The sequence below is a fragment of the Mustela nigripes genome, chromosome X (assembly GCF_022355385.1).
Source record: "Mustela nigripes isolate SB6536 chromosome X, MUSNIG.SB6536, whole genome shotgun sequence".
NCBI lineage: Eukaryota > Metazoa > Chordata > Mammalia > Carnivora > Mustelidae > Mustela > Mustela nigripes.
The window spans coordinates 31,649,606-31,657,164 of NC_081575.1; positions in this window are offsets into that span (position 1 = coordinate 31,649,606).

The window sequence follows — 7,559 nt, forward strand, 5'->3', positions numbered from 1 at the left end:
TGATTTCTGTATTGATCACTGCTATCCACACTTGTATGAGGAGTAACCTTTAAAATGCTGCAGGAAACTGAAAAGAAAATTTGAGTACAAAAACCAGGAGTAGCAAGCATCATAGAAAGTCAAAAAATTTCCTATGAATAATTGTATATCTTGAGTATATTTTAGATATATTAGGAAGTTCATGGACTCTGACTGGGAAGATATATATGCAAATGTGAAGTGATACTTTTTTTGGTAAGGGTGAGTTTGGGAGAAGAGTGGAAAATATCAGAAACCACTTTTTTGCTTTTTCTCCTGCTAAACTTCTTCATCCTAAGGAGCGGAAATGAAGAAATACTTATTCGAGGAATTCACCATGTGATCTCTTTAATAAACTACAACAAATAGAAGATAGATGGTTTTAAGATTTCAGGAAATAACTGAATTTAAGATTAATGATATTTATTTTTTATTATTTTTTAGGGATTTTAATTTATCTGTTTATTGAAAAGATTTGCATTTATTTGAGAGACAGAGCGAGAGCAGGGGGAGAGGCAGAGGCAGAGGGAGAAGCAGACTCTTCTGCTGAGCAGGGAGCTTGTCGTGGGAGGGGACCCCAGGACTCTGGGATCATGACCTGAGCCAAAGGCAGATGCTTAACCGACTAAGCCACCCAGGTACCCTGAGATGTTATTTATTTATTTGATATAGAGTGAGCGAGAGAGAGCGCACGGAGGGTGGGGGGCAGTGTTCGAGGAAGAGGGAGCAAATAACTCCCCAGTGAACAAGAAGCCCCGTGTGGGGCTGCGTCCCAGGACACCGAGACCTTGACTTGAGCCGAATGCAGACACTTAACTGAATGAGCCACCCAGGCGGCCCAGGATGAATGATGGTTAAACAGCTGTTGGAAGACTCTGTCAGTAGGGCTGCTGAATTTAAATATGTACAGTATATGTAAATGTCTCCCTGTTGCAATTAGAGAGCCCTGTGGATTCCAGAGGGACATAGGAATAGCTCAAAGGACTTCTTTTTCCATCCTAAATAAGTAAACACTGTCAGACTGAATGAAAGCAAGATAGCCGAGACCCCTGCCTCCTCCCCGACAGCTGAGACCTTCTCCCAGGACCGTGTCCACACAATCCCACGTATGGCGAATGGAGCCGCCGGCTGGAACATGGTCCTGTGAGGGCATTTGAACCCATTTACTGGCTACGTGCCCAGACCGTATATGGAGAGAAACAAAAAGATTTCGGTTCATAGTGCATTCCGTTTGCTGTGCTGCTGTGCGGTGTAGAGTCAAAGGGCGCACAGGACCCATTATTATGTGATCCGGAGGTGAGGGTGATGGATTTGGAACAATTAATTCTACTTCAGCATAATTGCTGCTTTCCCCACTTGCTTTCCCTTCCTGCTCCCGTTTTTTTCTCTCCATGCTGCCTCTGGACATTTCCTAACTCAGAAGGCAGTTAATAATGGAAGTTGTGGTTAATCCAAATAGCTTGGTAAATGATCAGCTGGTGGTTTATTAAATCTAGTTCTATTTTTTTTTTCTTTTTGATTCCCAAATAGCCATAACTGGAAGAAATGAGGCAGATAATTTACAAATCTGATGAGTTTACAAATTCATTGATTCATCAAACATTTATTGAGTGCCTTTTCGTCTCGGGCACTATGTTGGACGTGAGAGGAAGAACTAATGGGGACAGCAGACCTAACTGCATCTGCTCTGCTCTCAGGAATGAAGCCCCGTAACAGTTGGTGATGCCAAGAGAATGAGCGTGTCAATCTTTCGTGTAAATTTAGCTTTCTGACAAAATGCTAATTTGATTCTGGGAGACAAAAAGTAAGATGGATATGGCTTTTAAAACGTAAAGCAACATATAGGATAGTCCAGTCTAATTTGCTTCATTAAACCATGTGCTGTAGAACTGTTCGCGAAATTCTAAAGCTCAGTGTGCGCAGAGTTTTCATCCGTCTTCTCCTTCTGCTCCAGACTGTGAGTTCACCCATTGTTCTCTGCTCAGGAGCCAGCGTGGCTGAATTCCTGACATCCTAGTTCATGTCAGGTGCTTATGCTTTAAAGAAACTACTTAGAGCTGCGTGGTGCTTAAGGTCTTAGGGCCTCCAACTGTTGACTTTTTATAATCTTTCCTACGTGTTTGGAGAGAACAGAAAGCCCTCTGCTTGCACCCGGGGGCAAGAGTCCATTTAGGTCTGAGATCTTTTTCATCTGGTTATTTGAATAGTATTGTGATTATTAAGTATGATTATATGGATAAAAAACACTTCAAAATCTCTAAAAGGCAATAAAATATAAGGTACATCAGAACCCCCGCGAGGCCAGACTTTTAGTCAGTAGCCTCTGTATTTTAGAATACTTAGCCTTGAACCTTGAATTTGCTTAGCAAGAATGATGGACAGGAACAAATGTTCCAGAGCCCAGTGCCGCAACTCGGTGCTTGACATGAGAATAGCAGGGGAGCACACTCTGAGTCTTTGAGCTTCTTTCCTTTCCCTTTTCTTTCCTTTCCTTTTTTTCCTTTTTCCTTTCTTTTTCTTTTTTTTTATTTGACAGAGAGAGAGATCACAAGTAGGCAGAGGCAGGCAGAGAGAGAGGAGGAAGCAGGCTCCCTGCCCAACAGAGACCCCGATGCTGTGCTCGATCCCAGGACCCTGGGATCATGACCTGAGCCGAAGGCAGAGGCTTTAACCCACTGAGCCACCCAGGCACCCCTCCTTTCCTTTTCTTTGAGAGAGAGAAAGAGAGCAGGAGAGAGACCATGAGTGCGTGGGTGGGGGGTGAGGGGGAAGCCGGTTCCCCGCTGAACAAGGAGCCCACTCTGGGGCATGACCTGAGCTGAAGGCAGACACTTAACTGAGCCATCCAGGCGCCCCTGAGCTTCTTTTTAGTACTTCTTAATAAGCTTGTTTACTGGTTAAAATGCAGCAGTTAGTGGAACACAGGTAGGGAAGGAAGGCTATTATAGGTGGTTTGGGTGACAGAAAAATAGATTCGACCACCTGATAAGGACGAAGAGGAATATGGAGACAGAGCTAGAGCTGGATTACCATTCAGCATAATAACTGGGGGTCTTGTCGATAGCCTGAGTCATTGAAGAAAGGTTAAATAGCATTCTGTGCTGTTTGAGAGGACAGGGAAGGGGTTAATACAATTTCCCACCAATGTTTGGATTTCGGAGTTTGAGGTGCAAACTTCAATTAAATCTGGAAAGTGTACTAATGTGAAACATTGTATTTTCTTGACAGGAAACAGAAGCACTGTTAGGGGAATGTCATTATGATTCGCTCTTAGGAATGGATCTCATTAGTTACTTTATAAAGAAGTAAAGCCAAATGATTCCTAGCCCTGATTATGTGACACCCCACCACACTTCCAGTCATAACACGAGGGATAAGACGTACTGTGGACCTCAGGCCAATGGCCAGTAAGCCGTGGGAGGACACCTTGCTCACCATGGCATGCCCTGTGTCTGTCACAATGCCTGGCACTAACTAGGCAGTCAGTGTTTTTGTTCAGTGTGTGTGTGTGTGTGTGTGTGTGTGAGAGAGATATGTATAGTATACACCTTGTCTTAGGATGTACAATTGACCCTTGAACAAAACAGATTTCAGCTACACAAGTCCACTTTATTTTTAATTTATTTTTAGTTATTTATTTATTTTGAGGGTGAGAATGAGTGAGAGATAGAGTACAGGAGCAGGGACAGAGGCAGAGGGAGATACAGACCAAGCAGAGAGCCAGACATGGGGCTCGATCCCAGGACCATGGGATCATAACCTGAGCCAAAGGCAGCTGCTTAACCAACTGAGCCACCCAGGCACCCCACAGGTCCGCTTGATATGCAGAGTTTTCACAGTACAGTTTTGAATGGTACATTCTCTTCTGATTCTCTGAACCGTTTCTTCACTTCATTGTGAGAATAGAGTAGACAATACGTATAACATACAATATATGTGTTAGTTGACTGTTCATGTTATTGTCAGTAGGGCTTCCAGATGACACTAGGCTATCTGCAGGTATATTTTGGGGAGAGTCACATGTCATCCGTGGATTTTCAACTGCCTGTAGGGTGTGCCCCCTCCTCCCTATTGCTCACGGGTCAACTATGTATAGTTACGAGACGGGATATTGCAAAGTCAGAGATTTCAGTGCGTCTACCATTTTAAAGGCTAGCAGAGAGTCAGCTCTTGATATATATCAAACAACAACAGAAAGTAGTGGCAGCCATGCATCAGTTTTGCTCATGTGATTGTGGGTTTTGTGGATGTCTGCTTTGTGCCTCTTAGTCACTGATTAGTTGGAAATTCTGTTCTGGGGGCTTTGGACTAGCCATTTACTTCAGGCGTGCTTTTCTCCTGGTGCTGGAGGGTGAGCCAGAACACGAAAGAGATGAGATGAGGTCCTTCTTGAGATTGAGGCTCAGAACTGTAAAACTGTCTCTGCCTCCCACAGTCCACTATAGAAAGCCCCACAGGATGCTGCTTTTAGGGGAGGGAGTGTAAAATAAGATGGCAAAGGCGGGGGTCTATGCAAGAGTCAACAATTCCATCTAACATGCTTGGAAATCACAAATACGTTTACTAGACTTGAGGTCAGGAACCTGTGATTATTGTAGAGGGAAAATAATGGAGTCTTTTCCTTTTATTTCTCCAGTATCTTACTGAGATCCAGGGCACATTCCCCCAAACAAACTATTCGTGTAGAATTGAAAAACTTCTTCCCAATCCTTGATAATCTATATTCCTTTAAAAAAAAAAAAGAAAGCTTTAGGGGAAGGCTGGGTGGCCCCGTCCATTAAGCGTCTGCCTTTGGCTCAGGTCAGGATCTCAGAGTCCCGGGATTGAGACCCATGTCAGGCTCTATGCTCAGCAGGGAGACTGCTTCTCCCTTTGCCCTTCCATTCACCTTGCTCATTTCTCTCTCTCTCTCTCTCTCTCTCTCTCTCTCCTGTCAAATAAATGAAGTCTTAAAAAAAATCCAAAATCAACACTTTCAAGTAATCTCCCTGCCCATCATGGGGTTCAGAGTTGGAACCCTGAGATCAAGAGTCACTTTCTCTCCAGACTGACCAACCCAGCACCTCCAGATGACTATGGACAAACATTTTACCAGAGAAGTAACAGAGCACCAAGAAGAAAGCATCTCTAGCCACATTTTCTCTGTGCCTTGGGAATAGCTATAGCAAAAATGTTATTGTACTTCAGAAAAGAAGTGACTTTGAGCAGCAGATCACTCTTCATCCCGTGAACATGTCTCAAACCCACTTGAGTGTTCAGTAGAGGGTTAATATGCTCTATTCTGTGGAAATACCAGAAAACACCTCTTTGATGCGCTGAAGTGTGTTTCGTTGCATGATGGTATCTTTTCTGTTTGACAGCTCCTCATGCTAAGAATGAATCATTATCCTGATGTTGAACTTGTATCATCTGAGAGATTACCTGGCACTATAGGTGCATTAGTACGAATTGGCACTTGGAGGGTAGTCACAGTGTTTGCCAACATGTCTCTTAATTCGATGTCGTTATACAGATAGGTGGGTTCCATAATTTGTGTGTTGAGTTCCCACAAGTCTCTCGTTAAAAATACCTGAAAACATGGATAGCAATTATATAGGAACTCCTACCTCAAAATTAATTATTTCTATCCCTTTGCTTCCTTAATGGGGATGAAAATGGCACTGTGCATTTAAGGAGAGTTTAGTGTAAGGATCATTAGAGTAGTTTCTGTACTCTAAGTCGACCTAGGGTTGGGGTACTCACCGTGTGGTACACAGATGAGCCTCAGGACTTTGGTGGAACGACTGATCAATTTCAGAATATGAAAATACACACATGTGGGAAGTTCTTTCTCGGATGATGTCTGTAGCTTTCATTAGAGTCTTTTAAAATTCCAAGACTCAGGGTGCCCTGGTGGCTCAGTGGATTAGGCATCTGCCTTCAGCTCAGGTCATGATCTCTGGGTCCTGGGATCGAGCCCTGTGGGAGGCTCCCTGCTCAGTGGAGAATCTGCTGCTCCCTCTGCCCCTCTCCCCTCATACTCTGTCTCTCTCAAATAAATAAGTAAAATCTTTAAAAGAAAAGTAAAAGCCCAAGGCTCAAAAAACACAAACAAAATACTGCCATGTCTGCCATGTCTAATAGAGTTTATGTTCAGTTGGGCAATTTGACTCCTCCTCATGGAACTCCACTCTGTCTCTGCCTCAGTCAGAGATAAAGGATGACTTCCAATAGCTTGAGCAGCGTAGCAGCCCTGAGGAAAATTGGCACCATTCCAGAGAGCTCCTACTCTCTGTTCACTACAGTATGTCCAGCCTTTATACTCCAGCACCATTCAATTCCTTTTCGAGGAGGCCTTATGTGGAAACCAGATCAATGGCTTGCTGTTGGACGGCCATGTTTTCTGATGGACTTCTGTAAGGAAAGGAGTAGTGGGCACGTAGCAGACAGAGCTGTGATATCTCAACCAGCGGACCTATTGTTGGAAGTATTCCCCATTGGAGGGCATCACGTCATGTCCTCTGTCAGTGCTTCTCTCGTTGGGCCACACAGCAGTTGTGTCAATAACCAGGATTAGCAGCAAGCTCTGACCTCATCGTTTCTCTCCCATTCCAATTGTGCATTTAAGAGGAAAGTGAGGGAAATTCATTTGATTACAGGGATAGTTTAGAATCATCTTTCGTTCATATTAAAAATGTTCACCCACTCTGCTGACTTATTTTTAATGAGAAATGTCCAGTGATGCCAACACAACCATTCTGTACAGAACTTTGGCTGCTATAAATTTCTGAAATCACACTTATTGGGAATCTTAATTCCTGTGTTTGTATCAGAGCCTTTCACTCTTTTGGGCCATTGAATTTTAGATTCAGATCTGATCATGACCTTACCTGGTCTTTTCTTAGAGGAAGAAGGTTGTAAGTAGAGTCTGTCCATGCTTTGGGCTCGGATGGCCCACACGGTACACAATATAAGACAGTTACATTAAGGTACCAATTGTGGGATACGGCCTCTGATTGCTCTAGGCATCCACGGAATAAAGAGGGTCATGTAGGATGAGAGTTTTCGATGATGAAACAGGTCGCTTTCCTATGGAGACCACACAGCAATTTATGGAGCAGCTTCTCACTATCCCCATTTTATTGAAGAGGGACTGAGTGATGCTATTTGCCTGAATGTGGGAGGAATAGGGTTTGAAACGGGCCTTGGTAGACAAATGGGGTTTCCATCGAAGGGTGGAGGAGGGAATTCCCAGGACAGAAAGGGAGTAAGCAAGAGCAAAGAGATGGGAATGAGGACCTGGCTGGTTAGTCACAAGACCCTTCTGGTTCCTGGTTTTCTTGGAGATTCTGTTTTAAGGATAGGAATAAGAAGTTGGAAAAGGGGGGCGCCTGGGTGGCTCAGTGGGTTAAAGCCTCGGCCTTCGGCTCAGGTCATGATCCCAGGGTCCTGGGATCGAGCCCTGCGTGGGGCTCTCTGCTCTGCGGGGAGCCTGCTAACTCCTCTCTCTCTCTCTGCCTGCCTCTCTGCCTACTTGTGATCTCTGTCTGTCAAATAAATTG